Below are 22,411 nucleotides of genomic sequence, written 5' to 3'. Positions count from 1 at the left end.
GATGAGATTACTACCTATTAACATTTCCATATGTCACGGTATATGTGCTACTACAAGCTTTCGAGTTCGTATGCGTATCGCCCACTTTCGTGAAATGTTTTAATTAAAAAGTGGTCGGTCAAGGCGCTTTTGTACCAGGAAATATCTATAGGCCAAATAGTTCGAACGCAGGCAGAAAGATGGAAATTGTAACATTATCTAAATAAAATCAATGGTCTGAATGGTCTGGATAAATCGTACGAAAAATTCAGCGGCAGGATTATTGAAGTATAGGTAGCTATACTGTCTGCAGATGTTGCATTCTGAAGATGTTTATGATTCCGATGAACCGATGCTGTTGTTTACTTAGCTCCTTATCGCGTCCAAAATGTTGCTCCAGCCGTAGGTGAGAACGCACGATACAGGGAGTGATTTCAGCCAGGCATGAACATACGCCAGCTGTTAACGACCTGCTGGCCAACGCTGCAGCCTAGTCAATTTAGCATGCTGCTTCAACAACCCCCGGTCGGAATGGAATATTCCTACAACCGCTTCGTATATTAGATCGTACTCACTGCGTAGCTGGTCGATTTCACCGGTTGGCCCTTCGCGGAGTGCCCGTCTGCGTGTGTGAAACCAGGAGAAAATAACCTTGTGACTCGGAATCTTGTACTCTCGGATGTGAATCATATAAATGGACGGAAACCGCCGCTGCCAATAACCAACTCCTCTCTGATTGCCAGCTCGCTTAACGGTAGATTGCGTCGCTTGTTGTTGCCTCTTTGCAAAGCAGCGATCGTATACAACGCTTGAGACATTATTTGAAGTATTTGAAAGTCGGCTCCGCAGCCAATGGTAAGTATTTTATTCATGATAAATGGTAGTCATCTACAAAATTAAACTAATATAGTCCTGGTTAGAATGAAAGTTCCGACGTCGATTTCTGACGACGATCTGATGATTAAACCCAATTCCATCAACAGTACCATCACTTACAGGCTTTGCGCAGTCATGCGTAACTGAATAATTCCTAATTTGTGTCCCAAAATGTCTAAAGTCGATTTTTTTCATATTATTGATGGAAATAAGTGACTCCATGGCAAGTCACTCCACGGCACCGACAATGATGAAACTGTTGCGACTTTGCAGGGAACTATGCCAACATTCAGCGTTCCCTCGTCGTTTCATTTTAACCCCGTTTATGAATTGGACTGCCCTGTCAGCACGCAAACTGACAGATGTCTCATATATATTTGGACAGAAACTGTTTGTCCGTTTAAGCGTGAGTATGCGTACGATGGTGTCTGTAAATATTTTTGGGGCGTGCGCCTTTTTTTTTCAAGAGATGACAGGTTGGTTGTAAATTGGATTATGCAGAACATATCTAGCATACCGGACTCGCATGTACATGTAGAACAATCGGTAATAAGTTGCCAGACATCCAGGGTACTGTTGGTGAATCGCATAGAAGAGGATGCAAATTTGAAAGTGCAGCAAAAACTGATTATGGTATGTCCACATGTACAGTGTTTAAACAACGCTGATGTATAGTAGTACAATGTATAGGAATTAAGGGTATGACAACCATTGTGTAGTTCATAAGAAAAAAGGTAACTTTTAGGATAAATTAATAATAGTATGTTGAGTAGGAGTATATTGTGAAATTCTTTAAATTTTACAGAATGCAACTTATACGACACGATGGTCTCACAGACTTACTATATTTGCGTGTGCAGGCATTGACTATCTAGCTCAATCACAGCTAGAAGTCTGTTTCATGTTAATTTCAACGCATTATTGCAAGCTTCGTTTTTAGCAATTGTTTAAAAATAATTTGCGATTGTCACAGGGTAGTCAGTCAGAACGAATACGCACTTTTTCAACATGGCATATTCCGTAGAGCACAGGTTGTGAATGAGTCGTTAAAATGTCTAACCGTGTCATTTCAATATAGCTGATATTTCCCCCGGGGAACAATAAAGACGCATTTATATTTGTTTGTTTGTTTGTTTCGGCGGAATATGTTTGCATATCGACTTTTACTGTGATGTAAGTAGCGTGGGTCCTATTTGAGGTTAAAAAAAAAGATGTGTCTCGACACTGATTTCTGAAACAGATATGGGAAAACCTATCAGCTGTAGCACGTTTGACTTATCCCTTTCATCGAATTAAACAAAAATAATGTCATAGCTGAGTTACGTTTCTGTAGGCTGCACTTCTGTGGAGTTGATTCTACTACGTGACGTCTTCTTAGTCGCTTGGGTCAGCTCATTAGTTGACAGCGTCAATGTCATTCTGGAATTGTTTAATCTCTGGAAAAAACACTGCACTACATTCGAAAACTTAATCATTATAGTAGGATAATTCACCCGCAAGCCAATGTGATGTACATCTCAGCGAAGCAGTAAGAAAGAGTGAATCACACCTGGAATCTTCTGGTAAAATTGACAGTGACAGTGGAGAACTGTGATCAACCGTTTCAAAAGGATGTACTTTTAAACGTGTATTCGTAAGTGAAGCAGAGGTAGTGGTTGCCAAGGGTTTATCGCTGCTTCGCAATATTCTAAATAAATGAGACATGCCAGGAACTCTCGCGATTTGCGTTCCAAAAATTGCAAATTAATGTCTTCGATGCAATGCACCCATTCAATGTGGAAATAATGTGTCCTCGAATGAGGCTTGAACACAGATGTGGCGGGACAAATGTCAGATTCAGATTGGATGGACATCCGACGGGATTAGCGAATATACATGTAGTTGATAACAATCCGTTGCTCAGAGTATCGCTCGCAAAGACATATCCCGCCGATTAGTATCGCCTTTACGTAAAGATCTCTAGGTTCATTACAGTCTCTGAGTTTGCAAAGGACTGGATGCCTGCCCCCTTTCATTCGGCAACAACGTTTCTAAATTTCTGAATTATTAAGTATCGCCCCTTTGTCCGTGGATTTCGCTTGCTCAGCTATTAGACTCTTTAAGTAGGGAAAACTTCCCACAAGCTTTCAGTTCGCTCTGGAATACCTCAATAGGATCGCAAGACTTGTCTTAATGCCCATTTTAAAGAGATACGCTTGCTGTATAGCATTTCATTATACGGGCGTCTAGGATTTGACTGCCCCACACATTGTTGACTGGACTGCATGCGTTTTACGATGAAATGTGAACTTTGTCGAGCGAAAACAAAATAAAATTGAAAATCACGGCACACAAATTTTTATTTCATTCTGCTTATATATCGTCAACTTATCCAAGGCTTTCGATGCAATTGATAAATTATTATGGCGCTCCCTTTGATACTACTCAAATGAAATTGAACCGTAGCACTTTAGCACATATCTAAGATGCTGAAAATACTCTGTACATGATTTCAAAGCGTCCCGTGGATTCACCCGGCACCCGCCAACCTCCTGATCTCTGCCAAATCATCATCATCATCATCATCATCATCATCATCATCATCACCACCACCACCACCGCCGTTGTCATTGTTACCCTTACCATTGTGTTGTGTCTGAGCCCTGACACAATGGTATTTGTTTGATTTACGTCCACTTTTAGTATTCTGTTCACACCGATATTTCAACTATTTTTAGTGACCAGGGGGACAGGCCGCTTTGTGCTGAACCCTTGTTCGGGACTGCAGAAAAAAAACACGAAAGAATTATTTCTGCGACAGGAATGACGTATTCCTGGAAATGTTGCAAGAGCGAGACAGAACAACAAAAGACAAAAGTAACAAAAACAGTCTCACACAAACAAGATAAATTTAATAGATTGTAAGATATCTGATATATATTTATATGTAAATCTAATGGACATGCCAGGATGGGCATCGGCATGTACACGCTTACTTGTATGTACATGTAGCAAACCTAAGCTATTTTAGGGTTCCTCACAGAGAATTGTTGGAAAATTCTTACTGAAAGCTGGCTTAAACCAACACGTGGTTGATTAAACTGTCTATGTATGTATGTATGTATGTATGTATGTATGTATGTATGTATGTATGTATATATGTATGTATGTATGTATGTATGTATGTATGTATGTATGTATGTATGTATGTATGTATGTATGTATGTATGTATGTATGTACGTACGTACGTACGTACGTACGTATGTATGTATGTGTATGTATGTACGTATGTATGTATATGTATGTATGTATGTATGTATGTATGTATGTATGTTTTATGTATGTACACGCGGTATTTGTGCATGTAAGTGTATTACAGCTGTATGCAAATAAATCATAGTATTTTAATAAGAAATAAGCCAACGAAGGTTTGACGTAGGTAAATGCAGGTGTCAAGTTTGCAAGAAAGTTAATTGTGGCATTGGCTCCGATTGTAGCATTAGGTGTGCCCTTGTACAGTAATTAGAGATTGCACCTGCGTTTTCTCCATATAAAACGGTTTAGCAGTTTAATACCAGCATTCCATATATCGCTGAACACCTTGCATGACATAACGCGTTTAGCATATGTTGAACCCTTCACCCTGGGGCTGTTACCAGCTGCTGCTCAACGCGATCCAAAAATAAATTCTGAGTTTATCATTTTTGTTTACTAGGAAACTGACAGGGATTCACAGCAAAATTACAATCAGTGCCGTGAAGTAGGGCGAAGGTCGGCGTAAAGAACAGGTTCGGCCGAGCTGCGATCACGTGACTTTTCTCCCATAGGTGTGTATAGTGAAAACCCCTAATGATGCTCAATCATCCGAAAGAATAGGGTTAGAAGAAATTTTAGGGGAACAATCGACTTTAACAAAAAATTGGGGTGGTTCTACCGATATGGTATATCGTAAACGGTATTATTGTTAAATTAATGTATGATATCATCGCAAATTAATATATGATAGCAGTCTTGTTCAACGCACTTAATGGGATAGCTGATAACACAAATGGACTCAGTGACATATTGTATTTTGGGAGCGACATTGTTTACCTCTATTTTGGCATTACCTGTTAATTCATTTTATGAGACATTTTTTGTCCATGAAGAATAGCGTGAAATATCCAGAGATTTAAATAATCTTGTACAAAAGAAAGCCACAGAATTTCTTTTACTTAAAAAAAATACTTTATATGTCTTAAACTCAGCATAGATCAGATTGAGCACGATCTTAGTCGACTGCCAACGAAGAATGACGTCATGGCGCTCAAAGGAAAGATGTTTTCTTTTGGTACTTCAGGTGCGATTTCATCTCCAATACGGACGGAGCAGGCCATGGGCTTAGAGAATGCCATAGGAACAAATTTCTTTCATTGTTCGTAAAACGACGAGCATGGGTACGTGAATGACATCCACTGCACGAGAGACTGTTATTGCAGTCTCCTATATTCAAATATCTTTGTTGTGTTTTAAAATAAGTAACAGTGTGTGATTTAAATTGGTTTTCAGTGAAACATGAGAATTACTGTCGCTGGATTTTGTCAGATCTGTGCTGCTCTTGGTGCAAGATGCGAGGTGAATTATTATTCATTTCTGCGAAGCACATTAATGAGCACATTTTTCGGTATTAAAATGTTATGGTAATGATTTCTTTTCAATTAGGAATATTTATTTATCACGCATCTTGCATTCTATACAATGCTGGAGATAAACCAAATTAACAAAATGACAGTTATTTGTGGTCTTGGCATTGTGTCATGAAGAAAGACAGTTGGTTGCTGACCCTTCTGAAGGTGTTAATAGGTCTGAAATGCGTGCATAATGCATACCAACAAAACTTCACAATATATGAACTGCATCAGGGATGTCGAAATATACCTGGCCAGCTCCGCTTGGTATGGAAGGAGTAATAAATTGGGAATAGCTTTCCTTGAAATCATGGAGAAGTGACTTTATGAACTGAAGGTAATAAGGTAATGCGTCATTGTAGAGTTAACGCTTTGCGCGCTGCGTCACTACGCGTTCACTTTTGCCAAAGAGAACCGCCTGGACCCTTTTCGTGTCCAACACAATAGAAAGTGTGAAAACTCGTGACAGTGTAAATATACAGCGTAAAATAGAAGCAGTCAGTATCCCAGGATTTGTTTGTTTGCATGATATGCTATGGTATGGCGTTAGAAAGTGTTACTTGGCATGATATGGAATATGCGAACTATGTGCTACTAGTTCGCGTTGCTACGCAACGTGACGAGAGATGATGTAGCGTTGTAGCATATTTCTAGGGGACGAGCGCAATGACGTCTCTAGTGATGAAAACATATTAATTCAGAGGTGGTCGTGTTAATCGCTTAGGCGAGTCAGTGATTTGCCAGTGAGTCAATCGATCAGGGTTTCATTTCAAATAAGCTGACCCACGTTGACCCAAGTCAACAAAGGCGGCACTCTTGAGGGCTTCTGGAAGCAGAAGTGTAGCCGATGAGTTTTGTCTGTTGAAGGCTCAACGTACGTATCTTCTAGTGATGTAGCTGAGCCTTAAAGCCTGTCGAAAACTTGCGTTGCTGCAGAAATGTTTCGTTGCATCTCCATGTGAAGATACAACCTTGCACACACACACACACACACACACACACACACACACACACACACACACACACACACACACACGCACACATACACACACACACACTCACACACACATACAAATACAAAAAACATGAATTACTCAACTAGACAGCCGATGAGAGGGGGACAGAGATAGACAAGTAGACAAACAAACAAAAAGACAGACAGACAGACTGACAGATTGACCGACTGACAGAGACAGATAGATAGAAATATAGATAGATATATAGATAGATAGATAGATAGATAGATAGATAGATGGATAGATAGATGGATAGATAGATGGATAGATAGATAGATAAATAGATAGATAAATAGATAGATAGATAGATAGATAATATAGATAAATAAATAAATAAATACATAAATAAATAAATAAATAAATAAATACAAACATACATACATACATACATACATACATACATACATACATACATACATACATACATACATACATACATACATACATACATACATACATACATACATATCCATACATATCGATCAGTTTTTCTGTATATGAAAATGCCGTAATGAAAACAAATTATATCGTGAACTTGATTTTTAATCAAGAAAAATCGGAATTTCCTGTCTGTGGAAAGGGAGACACGGGAGACCCTCATGCTTTTTAGGTCAAAGTGAACGCTTTTTATTACAAGTTACAAATAGAGCGTCACACGTGTACCAAAGCTATAGGGACGGCTTGAGGGCAGTATTTGTAAAACAAGTCATAGTTTGTATCGATTTCAACGTGTTTTCGTCAGCTAGTTCGCCGGAATTCCCAGCTGATCAACGGCGTATAATCTAAATTCCCAACATCAAATCACAATAAACCCCAAGTTTTATACCGAGGATCTCTCCCCTTCCCTTCGGACACGAATTCATCCCGCCGACGGTAATTTGATTTCGTCGATGATTAGGAAATCTCAGAACAGGCGTGTATCTTCACTTCAGCGCGACATAGGTCAATTTAATTGACCCTCGGAGAAAGCCGATGGACATCGATTATTTGAAGGTAACGCTGTGACTGAAATAATTATAACTAAGCGGAGCAAAGAGTCCAAGGATCCGATAGCCTCTGTTATCCCTGAAGTCACGTGACACTGTCCAGCGAAACGGAAAAAACGAGAGAATAATTTAAGGTGTAACTGCAGACAGATAAAAATGGTCAGCTTGTCCAGAGGGGAAAATTAATCGCTCTCGTTTAATGATAATGTATAATTTTAAGGACGGCAATTGGGAATCCTATCTGTCTAATCACTGAATATTGGGCACCAATATGGCCTCTGTTAGAAGGCATAGAATAAATCGCTGATATACTTTCAGGTGAGCCGTGAAACAAAAGAATTAACAAAGAGATAGTGGCCATTTCGAATTTGAAGCGTCGGGTAATATTGGGAAAATTTGTTTTTCTAGTACAAAATTTTGCACTGTGACCGCTGATGTTCATTATCGATTTTGAAAGGCAATTCCTTAAAGTGTCCTTGGGAAATTTTCATCAAAAGTTCAAGTTCGTCAATGTCGAGGCGTGTAATACCTCAAGTATTGAAGCCTCTATCTCCCAGTTTTAAGTCTTTCAGGATTGAGGCGCGGACTACGCTAAAGTCTCGTGTCAACTTCTAGTTGTCTCTACCTGCCCTCTTCCACACAATCTTCCCTGTCCACTTGTATTTTAAGAGCGAAATCGACGTCGACTGCATTTATCGTCTGTCATCTTTCTCAACACGGCCACTTTTGGAATAACTTTCGATACGACACCAACGCTGGCTGAGAGGGATGAAAATCGAACTACTGCGCACGCGCGGGCGAGCGATGGCATACCGAATGGCAAACAGCTCCACTTACGCGGGGGCGCCGCGGAAATAAAAGTGATAGATGACAACCGCGTAAAATAATCGCCAATTAGTCTAGACAGATTGTGCGTATTACTACGTTCCATGTTTTTCTAACCAATGTACGATAGATATCATCACGCGGTTGTGAACTGAATTAATAAATATATATCTGTCCAACACTTTGCCCGTCTATCCGCGCAGATTTCTGATGTACATGATTTTGGCTCAATCCATCAACTCGGTCTCCCTTATCGTTTGTACTTTATCTTTTACCTATATGCTCGTTTCTTTTCTTGTCTAGAATACGTCCTTTTAATTGTTCTTTATTTCAAAGTACATGCAAATAGCAACACACATGTGTCACAGAAGGATTATTTTATGTCCCCAGTAATAAATATCTCTCTGTCAGTTTGTTGCATTCCATTCGGATAGGAGAGATTTTCAACGCGGCGTTGACGTCATTTTCGCCGGGTGTAAAATTTACACTCGGTAAAAGCTGAAATCCTTCCACGTAAGAGCGTTTCCCCGGTACCGTGAAGTTAAAACACCTTGAGCAAATGATCTTCGGAATTCTGGCAACAAAAAACACCTGCAAACTCACCTTTATGGTCTCATTCTGGTCTGTACGTTTTGAAAGTTTTTTTATCGGAGAACTGTTCGATACTACGACGACATATAAGATTTCAGCCACTTAGACTTACAAAATTAACTGCAAAAATGTTCATCTGTGATGAATGTTTCCTGTCGTCAATATATTTGGTTTGATGAAGTTTACTTTCATTACCAATGTGACAACGAAAAGTGCATGTACAGTCAGAATTAGCGGCAAAGACGACATACAGACAAAGCGTACATACATACATGCACATACATACATGTTCATGTACATGCATGGCATACATACATACATACATACATACATACATACATACATACATACATACATACATACATACATACATACATACATACATACATACATACATACATACATACATACATACATACATACATACATACATACATACATACATACATACATACATACATACATACATACATACATACATACATACATACATACATACATACATACATACATACATACATACATACATACATACATACATACATACATACATACATACATACATACATACATACATACATACATACATACATACATACATACATACATACATACATACATACATACACACACACACACACATACATACATACATACATACATACATACATACATACATACATACATACATACATACATACAAACATACATACAAACAAACATACATACATACATACATACATACATACATACATACATACATACATACATACATACATACATACATACATACATACATACATACATACATACATACATACATACATACATACATACATACATACATACATACATACATATGTGCTTGAACGTACGTACGTCCATACGTATACATGCATGTCCTCTGATCGTCTACATCACGTAGAGACAGGAAGCACCGTTGTACAACTCCTCTATAGCGGGTATTAGATTTTCTTTTCTAAACTCATTCGAAGTGAAATTGTCCAAATGTATCACGGTAGAAAGAGTTAACATGTTATCAGTTTCATTCCTATTCGCTCTCAGTTGATGAAGTTCAATAATAGTCAACATTTAATGTTCTGTCTGGCCGCGAGTTAGAGGAAGCGTGGATCGAATACTGATCGTAAACCTATGCTTTGTGCTGCGGTCGCGGATGAATCGGAATAATGGTAAATGTGAGATTTTGTGAGATTTTCCCTCTGTTTCTTGATCATTTAGCGTACAACATGACAAAATATATATAGGCCTACTCACATAACATCTTGAAAACTGATCGTGCATCGTACAGCATTTCAATAGGACCAATCGCTATATACAATTATTCCCAAATATGACATGGCAGTTTTTATGAGAACAAAATAAGGCCATTTCGGGTTTGCAGAACAGCAAAATAATGTTTCCATTTTCCAAATTTCCATTTTTCATATAAGTTCTTGAAAATAACAATTGTCGCGGGCAAAAAGCTGGTACATGGAATGAAGGCTACTGTCGGAAAACGTTTATTGTCGCAGTTTGAGTCAAGTGGTCGGTGTTACAAAAGATCTCTACACTTGTGTTTTTTTACAATCTCCTGAAAAATGATGGTAACAATATATATATTTTAGACCACATTCTGTCAGTGTGAAAAGTTGGTCTTTTGTCCACACTTTGATGCCACAAAGTAGAATAACATAATACTCTCTTTCACAGAGAAAATGTATAAAGAAGGTGATAAAAAACACATGGTGACTGTGCAGTTTAAGGTCTTTATCTAAATGAACGAATGAATGGCCCTCATGAATCGTTCACAGGCATTGTGGGTCGATACCCGTAAAATTTATTTCCCTTATCTTATACTTTGCAATGGTGCAGTTATATTTGCAGCGTATTTTTACTGACCAGGCACATATGAAACTAAACATATTCAGCTTATTTGTGACTAAAAAGTTTTAGAAAAGACACTTTAAAAACAAACACCATTGACCAACTATTAACGTTTGCCTTTCACAATTCAATGGAGCCGATCTACAGGCTGAAATGCCCCTTGCTTTATTGACACGAACAAGATAATCTCACCCCACCCCCAATTTTATATCGCAACACAGTAACAGTATATATGCAGGCGCCATGTGTCTTGCTTTCGTGTAGATTCTGGACATTTATGACAACCAGTGGTCATATGGTTTTTTATTTCATTTGTTCATCTTACCGTGTATGGCTAACCAAAATATGAAATTTTCTCTGCAAATTTCACGCAACGTTGGTACAGGTGTGTAAACATGACAATGCTCAGAAAAAAGTGCGTTCCTGGCATACTCCCAGGTAAAGAAAGTTGAATCACCGCTATTAAACTCTATTAAAATATGATTGATTGTGGAATTTCAAAAATTCATCATTTCCCACAGACTGTCGAAATGCGTGCAAAGTACACCATCATAGTTCTCTCAATTTGTCTTTTTGAAGAACATGGTGTCGAAAATTCAAATTTAAAAAAGGACAAATTAGTCCGAAACGGTCGTTGTACGATGCAAGATCACAGACTAAATAAATTTTGAACTTACTCTTACCCATTACTTTCTCGATGCTTGACATTAGTTCTAAGACCTTTTTGTGCAATATTTCGTTGTTTGTCACCTGCTAAAAATATATTAGAGGAACATGTACTAGGTAGAAAAAATCAATCAACGAGAGTCTTCAAATCAGACATTTCCAATTAAAGTATAAAGGAGAAATTCTCATCCTTGTGATTTATGCTTCTTAATTTATTCCTTACATGAACAACGTCAGAATTCAAAGAGACTGTACACAGGGATTAAATTTTATTGATATTTCCTTTGAGTGCGCTTTCGTTAAGCCTCCCCAGCGAACGGCTGTAAAATAGACCTACATACCAGACAATGATCGCAAAATTACAAACTTACTAAAAATATCATAAAACATATTGGGGAAAAAAATCCTAGTTGCATGCTCTACGTAAGAAACATTCTATTATATATACGTCCTGAAATCAGGCTTGTTGACAGTTTTCAAGAAAAGGACGATGTTATAGTCGTGTTTCTTTGATTTCTATATCTACATTAAAGAGTCTGCTAAAGAGACGCCATCTACTGCTATAGTTTACTACCTGTACAATATTGATCCGATGTTGCACCAGACTCGGCACATCTGATCTCAAAGCTCACTGGCAAAAACAAGAAAATTCCGCTTCTTCTCAGGCCATGATAACATTTAGATCGAAAACCCATAAAAGCCCGATTGACCCTGTGAAGGTTGTGTCCAGTGACTTGATAACAGAATGGGCATCTTGGGGACACATTTTCGAAATCTAATAATTTCCTTTCTCTCCGAGAGTTGGAGAAACTTAAGTATCGAAATCAGGTTTTCTGTAGCGACAGACAATTGCTTTGAACAAGGTAGATAAAGAAAAAGACATTATACTATATTTTGAATTTCAATACGAGTCACCTTGGATAGATGACCTTTCTATCCAAACTTTTTGCGCCGCGACCCCTGATATTTGTTCTCCACAACGAGAGAAAGATATTTTGAAGTTTCCAACAGCCGCGTATGAACGAAAACTTTAGCTTAATTCCGGAGGTGTGTATTGCTTACATTGAAACTTATTTTCATGAAATATCGTTCGGAAATCGGTTTTCATCGCTGATATTTACAGCAGGCGGGGAACCCAATGAACAGAAGCTCATGGACAAAGGGCGCATTTTTATTCCGGTGTGTCAGAGTGGAAGCCAAATAATCACTAATCACTAATCAGGAAAGTCTGTTTTTCGTAAAACATAATTCTGCACTTCAGCGCCCAGTTATCCGGTTGGAACTATCTGTTCTCAGTGCCCAACAAAATTTTATGAACAGCATGTAACTGTGTGTTTACAATTGCATAATTCAGCGTACTCACCCTAGAGATTTATACCGACAAGCAAATCTTGACGCGCCACATACGCCTTACCTTGTCGTAAAACGCTCTGTTACTATGGTTACGGTCTTTGAGAGAGTGATTCTAACACTGATGGTGTTTCATTTTAAAGTGGATATTGCACAAAAACATCGCACGGTGGATAAAACATCTCACCTCTTGTGCAGATATGTTTTGAAGTTTTTATCCGTCACGAAAGATTATAATCACCAGTAAACTTACATAATTGAATCTCAGACTGGTACCGTCTGCTTCTTGATATTCAATCATTTTAATACAACTATATTTATTTTAATGTTGACATTTATATCGGAATAAACATCTTTGTAGGCCTTTTACAAACGGTGTGTATGCAGTTAGCGGTAATCAATTTGTTACATTGAGTTCAGTTAGCGTCTTCGAGGCGTGTGCATTATTGTGTTTGTAAGAGTTCTATTTTCTTACTGCAATAGCTTTTAACAAAATTGGACATTTGACGTTGTTGCATCCTTAAATGACTTCGAGAGAGAAAGAGGTTATTTCAAAGTCATGGTGTTTATAGTGTTGTACCATCATTGTGTGGATTTGGAAGGCGTGCCTCAAAATACAAACGTGCCGCAAATTCGTCAATACATAGCCTATAGGGAAGTTAGTGTAGGGACCAGGTTTGTGTTATTTGATTATATTTTACTCTTTGATTACATAAGAACATCACCATTTCATACGTGGATATTTGAAGTAATCATACTTGAATGACACAACTCATTCTTACTAGCCATCCCACCAATGTCGGATTTTCGAGATTTTCAATTTTGATGGGCGTACAGAATTGAGATTATACAAAGTCGAACAGGCCCTTTATAAGAAATTCGCTTGGCATTAGTGACGGGTAGATTTGCGTAACCTATACCATTAATCGAACACTGTGACATTATAATCTTTTCGTAAAGCACCAGAACGCGGTTTTTTATTTCATCGACCCCGCCATTGAGGACCTCCCGTCAGTGCGCTAGGTTCACTTGAACTATGTTCACAGCGATACTATCCGAACGAAAAGTGGTGAAATGGAAAAGGCGGGAAATCACAACCTCAATTACTGAGAGGACGACAACCACTTTACCCACTAATCGATTCACCCACATGGCTTTAAGAGCCTCATTTCGGCATAAAATTCCATCCCTTAATGACAGCCCCTCGTCAATTAAAGACCGGGGCATAACGCGATCCATTTCGGAACCCCATAAAAAAGTTCGCAAATTATCGGACTGTATTTACAAAGAAGGTCATTTGTCGCACTACAAATATATTGAGTAAGCATACATGCGCTTGAAAGCTGAGAAGTGCCCTATCTCAATCACTGCAAAGAAACTTTAAGTGTTCCACTGACCAAACATCCACAACCGTGAGTCGGCTATCAAATGTGAGAGTCTGAAATTTTTACCCAAGGAAATAAAAAGTGGTACTTTCGGATGTCGTTAACCAGCGAATCATGTTACGAGTCGATAAGTTAGGATACTCTGAACCTCCACTCCCACCCCTACCCCCTTCCCCCCCCCATCCCTAGAACGATTTCCGCAAGAACCACATCTTACATTACTAAAGTAGTCAGCAACTCGAAAGAGAAAGACTTAAACTTTCGTTCAAACTTTTCTTAAGGAAACTTTCAACCATTCTCTTTCAAAATCAAGATTAAAAATCAGGGGTCATTGTGCAGTTTGCTACTAGCGAAACAAATTGATATTTGCAAACCAAAATGGCCGCCATCCGTGGGTTAATTCTATGAGAAAAAATTTAATTTTCTATATTCACAAAAATGAGACTGGAAAAATTTTGTTCTTTCCAACAGCTTCAAAATAAGTCCTGACGAATGGAAGATCGGAAATTAAAGAACTGTCAAAATATTGTCAGTCCGCCAGCGCATGACCTCAAACTGCTTATTAAACTTTTTTGCGTATAAACATTTGACTGGAAGAATAAGATGCAATGCTCGATTAGCTGTCATCATTATGTATTTTCAAGCATTAAGGATTCGATTTGTTTGGACAAAGCTTCTTGTTTTAAAGAGAAATCATTTCAAAAAACGTCTTGTTTTTGAACCGTCAATACAGAATTCGAGAAGAAATGCTTGTTTCATAGATGACGGGTCTGATGAAAATATTACAAACATTTACAACTATTGCCCCTGCATCTTGTGTAACATTGATATCAAGAGCTGAAAGTAATCAAGTCTCTAAGTCATGATAAAATTGTATTTATGTCGCCATCCGCCTCCTCCTTTCAACGAAGCAGAGCTATGAACGTGCCAGTCTCGATTTAATTCTGATAATGCAGGCGGAAAAGAGATCTATCCGAACCCGGGAAAATGATTAAACAGATAAACGCGAGTCTAAATCATTTAACCTAATTTATGAGATCCCCGAAATGGCTAGAATTGTGCTGGCAGCTAACCATATTTAGATATCACCGACCTTGACTGGCTTTAGATCTAGAGTCGCATTTATCTGAATTGTATGTACTTTCAGTCTGCATCCAAATGCTGCTTGTGCACACGAGGACGGTGCGAAAAGTAGCGAACACCCTTCGGCGCATGTGAGTAAATACAACCTTCACGTTTACTTTGCGTTTCACGCACGGCGTTTGTGTTTATGCTCGCATCATAACTGCACATTAAAAGGTGTAATGAACGTTAAAAGAACGTTTGGGACTTTTGGGAAGAGCGACGTGCTGCGGAAACACTGTGTTCATATAAGTGTTGCGCCATTTTATGACACGACAAGGGCCCTACACCATACACCATGCATTGATGTAAAAAAAAAGAATAGGTCCGGGCGACGATTATAACGATAAACCTTCAATGTTGCAATCATTTTTATGTACTCTCCGTGCGTTCGTTTTAATTGAACCTTTAAAATGAACCTAGGAGACGTGCAGACTGGGATGGGGGAGTGTGTATCATCTGTAACATGGTAGCAACAGGACAATGTATATCATCAAGCCACAGCGAAAGACAAAACATTGGATATCATAACAGCATATTGATATCACAACAATCAGCGATGGTCGAGACGTGAAAATAACCGTGCTATGTTCGCGATATAGCGCGGGTGGAACACGCACAAGTTTGCAGCTGGAGAAATGTTCCTTTTTAGGCGTGTGACGTCAGAATTTCAATATACCGTTAGGGTGTACCAGCGATAAACTACATCACCGACGGGTATACAACGTTGTTTTGACCAGTTCAATCCACACATGCACTCGCTATCGTTCGTGCATATAAATGGTCAAATTCCATAAGTATACTGGTCCTGCATGGGTGTGGTTATCAACAAACTTTGCAAAGAAACTGAAAGAATGAAAGGCCTATCTTCTGCACATACTAGGCTGGTTAAATTTAGAGGGAATCGTTTGCAGAGCAAGTCTTAGATAACGTGACAGCGAACAATCATAAATAAAATCTTCGTATGCGTGAGTAAAAGAAAACAACATTTTCCAAAAGATGCAAATTGTAATTTGTAAGCATGTAATTTTCATTTGAATATCACATACCATCCACAAAACTATTGACATTTTTATTGAAACTTATTCTTTGATTATGCCATCTCTACATTTTTCGTTCAAGGACACAAAGATATTTTGCTTTGTGTTGTTTCGTTTAGTTCTGTCTCTTTAAGCAAAGCTGTATACCACACAAACGTATGCAACACATTGTGTCGTGTCGGATATACAAGCTGGGGCAATTTAGATGGCGCCACCTGTCACATCGGTTCTGTTTCGGGTAGGATGCCTCACTCTCGAATACCATCGAATTGTAACATGTAAGCCAGCATATCTCAGTGTTACAAAAAAAAACGTTATTACCATTTGTATCAGTTGCTACGCATATTTTTTCTAATCAATACAATTAGAGTGTTTTGGCCTTTTTTGATCCCGTATTAGTACATCAATTAAGTTTTCATCGCCACGTAAATCGGTTCCGTACATCCTTTTAACTTTGTGGTGAACGGTTGCACGCTTTGTAGTCTATCTTTGAAGTTTGAAAAATCTCGAATTTCGATCGCCTTGGTTTTCTCATGACGATTGCCGTTTTGATTGAATCGACGTCAAGAAAACTGTCAGTTTGAAGATGAACATGTCTTAAGAAGGCCACTTTTCCGGGATGGGGCATTACAAAACAAGACGGCATAACATTGCAGGTCATCATACTCGCCGAAACATGACGAATTGACCGAGTACATGATACGTCACTTACAGACTTGATAAGTGATTATTACGACCTATATCTTCAATAAGATACAATTTGTTGATCATATCTTCATAGATACAATTTGTTGATCGTTGTGTTTTAAAAGTGAGTATCAGCTTAGTTTCACTACCCCTTATCAACAAAAACAATGTGTATCATAAATCATACAAACGTCTCGATATACTTGATACAGGGGTATCGATTAGTTAAGACACGGTCCTTCCTACTTGTGGAGGGACTGGTTAAGAACCAACTACAGGCCCGGCTATCCGAGGCGGAAGATGATATCGTTTCCAAGCGCTTGTGGCTTACAAGTACGTTTAAACACCATAGTATGTGATATGATAATAGTTTTTCACCCGTCATATATAATAAAAGCCATCGTTTTGTCTTGCATCGCTCGCTTATGACAGTGACAGGTTCCTAAGTGTAAAACACACAGTACGAACTAATGAAAAGAACATATTGCTCGCCATTGTAAAAAAGCAATAAACGAGTTTGCCACGAAGAGGTTAATATGGGCCTGTCGTGCAGTCAATTACGGAGGCATTTTCTCTTATTCATCCGCTGATTAGTATGCACCAATCCATCTACGACCAGATGCCATTTTACGACCTCTTGAGAAACACGCAATAAATATAGGGCACACTCAAGAAACAGGTCTTCGAGATGACGAGCTATTTATTGCAGGTTGTAAATTTATGAACTGCCGAATGCTGAGGCTACCGTTTATCATTTTCATTTGAAGTTTTTCGCCACTCAAATTGAATCAGTCTAGAAGGGAACAAGTACTGCTCGAAAATGGTAACTTTCGTGATATTTTACCATGATTGCAAACACTCCACTTATTACCTTCTACTATGTGCGTAATAATTAATAATCAAACTGTTAGGTTCGTTTCGGTCAGTGATATATTCTAAACGAGCTATATGTATTGATGTTTTGTTCAGAATATCCGTATTAAGTGTATGTCCTGACACAAATGCTCTAGCACGAACATGTTTACACTACAGTCTACCGTCGTTTTTATATAGATTTGGTTGTACGAATATTCAGATACGAAGTGACTCGAAAAGAATCGAAAAAAATCATTGGAAATAACTCAAGTACACGTAAATTGTAAAGGGCATTGGCGTTTTCGAAGTGAAAAAGACAGACTATCTCGGCGCCATGTTGTTTGTGCAGGTGTTCCACTCAGACGTTTTGTCGGAATATCGTCTGCGCAGAATAGTATGAATTTTGCTGAGTGGTTCCGGGATTTTGAAACATGCTGGAGCTGTTTTCACACCGCAGTCAAATTATTTATCCGCAGTGATTTGGAAAATCGCTAGAGTTTTACACTTGGCGAAACCTGGACTGTTTTTTAGAAAGGAAACTTTGTAAGAGGACTGTGACGTCATCAGTTGGTCGCAGATGGCAGAAAGTGATAATGGCGTCTGGACGTGATTGATACAATCGCGTGCGGGAAATGACAGGTCGGAGACGAAAGTCAACGAGAAGGTCGATGCAAAAGTTTGCCGTGCTGTTGTAGTTTAAGATCAGACTTGTTAAATTGCATAAGTAACCGAAATTATATTGTAGTTTTAATGGGAATTTGGAAGGGAATTTTCGTCTAAAACTGCAGTCATTCCCAAAGGGGACAGCGCGGGAACCTCAGAGAATCGCTATCGTCTGCAGCAGATATCCTGCGGAAATGACCATTTGAAACACGTTACAATGTAAGTTTGTGACGTTGCAAAAGAATCATCACATCATTAAAGGCTTTGTGCAAAAAGTAGTGCCCAAAATACTTGAGCTGAGAACACAAAATGTAAGAGTCCTGTTGAGTTTGAAGAAAACGTGATATTTTTGTCTTGAGGCAGCATGACACATGGCTGCGATTAGAAATGGCCAGGACTCAAACTAGAGGACGTTCCCACATAACTTGTACATCAGATTCTCAGTTGTGCATTTTCATATTGCGATGTGAAAATACACATAATATGTCAACCAAAGATAGAGACATTATGGTTTTTTCAAAGTTACGCAGCGTAGCAGATATTAAAATGAGTCACTAATATATGGACTTCATTCATCATGGACATAAAACTCAGTTTTATTGAGGTAGAGCGACTGACATTCAATTTCTATGCTCACTGTTACCGTCAATAGACACGACACCACTTTTTGTCGGGGTCAGCCCTGTTCACGTCTGTGCGCTTTACTTGATGATTTATCGACACGGTTTGCTCACCATACGTCTATTCAATTAATACAAACACGAACTGGAGATGATAAGTCATGATGTTAAAATCATACAAACAAAATAGGAGTTGTTAATTTGGTCCGAGCTACTTGATGTTCTCAGTTCGAGCAGACTAGGAGTTAAAAAATGTCACTGGGCTGCTGGTTGACTGCAGCACTGACTGGCTGCATAGTGATGTAGCCCATTTAGTCGTTTGCACACTGTTAAGGTCGTACACGAAAATTTCAACCAATCTCTCATCAAATTTAAATCAAGAATAACAGTCAGGGGGTCACCGAGCAAATTTTGGTAGAGAAACAAATTACCTGATATCAATTTATATTTGAAATTCAAAATGGCTGCCATCTCTGTGTTAACTCTATGGGGAAAATACAAGTTTCTAAAATGAGCCCACACAAGTGGTAGACTAGGATAGAATTGTAATAATTTGGGAGTCGTAATATCGGTCCCCGCTCATATGGGAACAAAGTAATCACTTTTATGCGAAGGTCCATCTGCACTTTCGCGTGTGACTGTTTGCTTGTACACGCTTCTTTCAGCCCCAATGTATGCCTATTTTTCTCGGTCTATATGCACAATATTCATCCGCTTTCTGAATGCCTGTCAATCGCTCTCCCTTTTACACCATCGTGTCCTTAATCATTATAATTGCAAAGATGTCCTTCTTCTATCAAGCGACATAGTCCTGGCATCAGATACGGAATCTAGAGCTTGTCATACTGTAAACACTGAGGAAGTTTGTGATACGGAACTACCAGACCTGATGTCGTAAACACGTTTCCGGATTCTCTGCATACCCAGTTCAGTCAATATAAATGTCCCACGGAATACCTATCACATTTTGATGGGTAGTAAACACTTTCGGCTGTTTCAAAAATGTTAAGTCATTAACTCTTGTCAAAGATCCGACACGCGTCAACAACTGATGACCGTTGATACAATAAGAATACTCATACATGTATGCCCATAAAAGGTAGGTCATATAATACAATTTTACCCACAGTGCATTCAACTACTCGATCGAGATGAATAAGCTACAGCTGCAACAGGTAGTGACACCGTGGCCCTCACCAAATGCTCATAAAATTGCATTTATGAAAATAAGCTAAGCAATCAAACGGCGCTGGTAACCGTGGAAGGCAATGGTTTTGAATCAACTTATCGCACCAACGGAATTTATGACACTGTTCATTATGAATCTGACTGTCACCAGGCAGTCTCCCATCCTGCCATTGATACTTATTTTAATTCAGTGTCTCACTTCATCGTTAAGATACTTTGACCGTAATCCGGACATTTCAGTAACCGGTGCCTCCGCTGGGGCGAAAAAAAAATGATGCTATTAAAATGTCGTTGTCAGTTAACTGTATCTCTGATTCGCAGAACACCCTCCATGTTTCTCGTGACTATAATCGAAATGGTGATATTTTTTGGGCACTGTATGGAATGGAGCATTTGCAAGCCTCAAAATACATATATAAAGACGTTCGGTTTTTGAAACTTAAATACCTCCCTTAGTCTACCTTCATCTCTTTGCAGGCTTCCGTTTGTATAATCTCGTTTTTCTATTCATCAATCCCACGGCCTCAGGTCTAGACTGAATGCTTTTGTCTGGAAAGGAGAACATTTTAGCTCAGGGATCAAAGCTTAAGGGTTATAAATACAAAGCAGGAAATACTTTTCAAGTATAGAAATCACCTGCAAATAATTGAAAAAGCGATAACTCCAATTAAGTTCACAATTTCGTGATCTCCCTTGAGGAAGTATGGCCATTAATGTTTAATCTGGCCTTGATGAATGCTTTTGATTTTGACCTTCCTGAAGAAAATTGAATTGTGTTCCGTCTTTGGAAGCGTTTACAATACATTTCCCCCATTATAATTGTTTCGCCGTTCACTGTGAAAAATATCAAAAAGATCTTTGTCGCATGAGCACGAAGAGACCTTTTAAAAGTAATCCGAAACCCTATCGTCAAGACGTCATTGTTCCAACTTTAAGTGGGAGGACGTGAAATGCTTGCGAAAACGTGGCAAAACGACTTGAAAAGCAGAAAGTTCCCCGTGAATGTGGACAAAGAACTGTGCTGTATTACTCACCATTGTATGGCCTCTCCGTGCTGCGAAAGTTCCAGATAGTTGTGTTTATGACATAATAAATCTGCTAAATTCACATATTATGTGAACATTAAGTAACTCAACACATAGTCCACAACACAAATGTCAACGTAGGACAAGATGGCATTTGCGATTCATAGTCTATCCTTTGGGCAGAGACGCCTGCATCTTCCATCCAGATGCTGGTGCATTTAACTCTTTCCTAGATCGTAACCATCACACGATACTAATAAAATGCAATCACTTCTACATTGGCAGTTTCATATCATGTTAACGACATTTCAGCTTTCCTTGGCCATTTATTAGAAAATACACTGAAATTATGACTGTACACTTGCCTCTCCCCATGCCAAGTTTATTTCAAACCGTATTTTGAACTAAGTATATACTGGCATGGCAGGTTGTGCAGGCAAATAGACTCTTGCAGAAGTGATTAAAGTGTCATCCCTTATGGTGAGAATTAAAAAGAATAAAATAGTATGTGATCTTGAAGACCAGACAGATAGGTGACTTTTTTGTGCAAGGCTCAATGCGCAATTTTTCTGCGCGCTGTCTTCCGCGCCAAAGTGTATTTACTGTCCCACGCTTCTATGACGTCTTTTCGTCTGGCCCAGAGAAAGGTTGTAATATTCGATTGGAAATTTTCTATTTATTTGCATTTTCATTTTTCAGGAAAGCATCCAAAGACCATCAAAACTCCATGAGCAGGATATTATTTTTGGGCATCTCCCTTTCCCAGTCCCGTGTCTCCCTTAGTTGTACAGATCCTGGAACAGCCGGAAACACTTCTTTAACATGCATTGCCGCGCGATCATTGTCATGACCATAATTTGCGAGAATCATAATGGTAAAATACAGCATAAGACAAACTTTCTCTCGAAGAAATACGAAGAGTGATCGGCTTTAGCGAAAAGGGATAAGATACAATGAACCAAGTCATACAATAATTTGAATTTGACTCAGACTTCATGTGTACCCA

At 38.7% G+C, this 22,411-nt stretch overlaps 1 protein-coding gene across 7 annotated transcripts in view; it reads left to right on the top strand.

Moving 5' to 3' along the window:
- Positions 1-555: 555 nt before the first annotated feature.
- The window catches only part of LOC139145446 (glutamate receptor ionotropic, delta-2-like), a 113,739-nt gene continuing 91,883 nt past the window's right edge, over positions 556-22,411 (top strand). For 3 of the 7 annotated variants that reach the window (XR_011554926.1, XM_070716640.1, XM_070716641.1), the window contains exon 1: positions 568-834. The gene's annotated coding sequence lies outside the window, so the exon portion shown is untranslated. Of the gene's footprint in view, positions 835-22,411 lie in introns of all 7 variants that reach the window. The other 4 variants (XR_011554929.1, XR_011554928.1, XR_011554927.1 and 1 more) reach the window with 3 other exon arrangements.

The sequence above is a fragment of the Ptychodera flava genome, chromosome 12 (genome assembly GCF_041260155.1).
Source record: "Ptychodera flava strain L36383 chromosome 12, AS_Pfla_20210202, whole genome shotgun sequence".
NCBI classification, from domain to species: domain Eukaryota; kingdom Metazoa; phylum Hemichordata; class Enteropneusta; family Ptychoderidae; genus Ptychodera; species Ptychodera flava.
The sequence above is the reverse complement of the archived record's forward strand: the minus strand, read 5'-3'. Positions and strand labels throughout refer to the sequence as shown.